Source organism: Geospiza fortis, unplaced genomic scaffold (assembly GCF_000277835.1).
Source record: "Geospiza fortis unplaced genomic scaffold, GeoFor_1.0 scaffold6526, whole genome shotgun sequence".
NCBI lineage: Eukaryota > Metazoa > Chordata > Aves > Passeriformes > Thraupidae > Geospiza > Geospiza fortis.
Window position 1 is genome coordinate 2211 of NW_005057292.1, and position 364 is coordinate 2574.

Here is a 364-nt window from a genome sequence, read left to right on the forward strand (position 1 = left end):
GGCCGAGGGGCTGGGCGGGCACGTGGAGCAGCTGGTGGCTCGCTCCAACATCATGACCCTGCTCTTCCAGTGCATGCAGGTGAGCGGGGGGGGGACACCCCTGAACCCCCAAAGCGCGGGGGAGCCCCCCCAGCTCAGCTGCGCCCTCCCCACCCGCGCCAGGACACGATGCCCGAGGTGCGGCAGAGCTCCTTCGCCCTCCTGGGTGACCTCACCAAGGCTTGCTTCGTGCACGTCAAGCCCTGCATCGGTGAGTCCCGGGCTTCCCCGGGGCTGGGGACGCCCCCAAATTCACCTGGGCTCACCTGTGCCCCCCTCCCCAGCCGAGTTCATGCCCATCCTGGGCACCAACCTGAACCCCGAG

The 364-nt window shown here is 69.8% G+C and overlaps 1 long non-coding RNA gene across 1 annotated transcript; it reads left to right on the top strand.

Annotated features, from left to right (window-relative positions):
• Positions 1–353, top strand: LOC115949383. Its single transcript, XR_004082867.1, has 3 exons — positions 1–79; positions 163–250; positions 324–353. It is a non-coding gene; the product is annotated as an uncharacterized LOC115949383 (long non-coding RNA).
• Positions 354–364: the final 11 nt, after the last annotated feature.